Here is a 669-nt window from a genome sequence, read left to right as displayed (position 1 = left end):
TCTATCTATCTATCTATCTATCTATCTATCTATCTATCTATCTATCTATCTATCTAATCGACCTACCTACCTACTTGCTATTGATCTATTGTGCTGTTCAAAAGTGTGATTAAATGTGTGAAATGCTTCTGTTTTGCATTTTTCTATTTTATTTTTTCATCATAAAATTATCTTACAATATAACAGTCTAAATGAAAAGTTCAAAGTAAAACCTGATGATCATGTTCTCCAGCATGATTTGCTTCTTTTGACCTTTTAAACAAAGAAGTTCACATGGTCATTGTTACAAATTTGATTAGTGATCTCTCTCTCTCTCTCTCTCTCTCTCTCTCTCTCTATATATATATTTATATTTATTCTAGCAATAGTGCTCTTAATCTTAAATATTTCTATTTCATGCCATAAGATTTCTTTGACTACTAAACTTTCTGCTTATGTCAAACCGTGGGTCAGATTAAATTTACATTCATTTTCATTATAAATAATGAATAAATATTATCTTCTAGTGCTGCATTATCAACATTCATTTTGGTTGAAAAAAAGTACTGGCTATGAAATTGTTGCATTATTATTATTATTTTTTTTAAAATATAAAATATATTGATATATCTGACAAACAATTTCTTACACTTTAAAGGGTTAGTTCACCCAAAAATCTAGCGTAGCATT

This window comes from Sinocyclocheilus anshuiensis, unplaced genomic scaffold (assembly GCF_001515605.1).
Source record: "Sinocyclocheilus anshuiensis isolate Anshui unplaced genomic scaffold, SAMN03320099.WGS_v1.1 scaffold930, whole genome shotgun sequence".
Classification (NCBI taxonomy): domain Eukaryota; kingdom Metazoa; phylum Chordata; class Actinopteri; order Cypriniformes; family Cyprinidae; genus Sinocyclocheilus; species Sinocyclocheilus anshuiensis.
Note: the sequence above shows the minus strand (reverse complement) of the source record.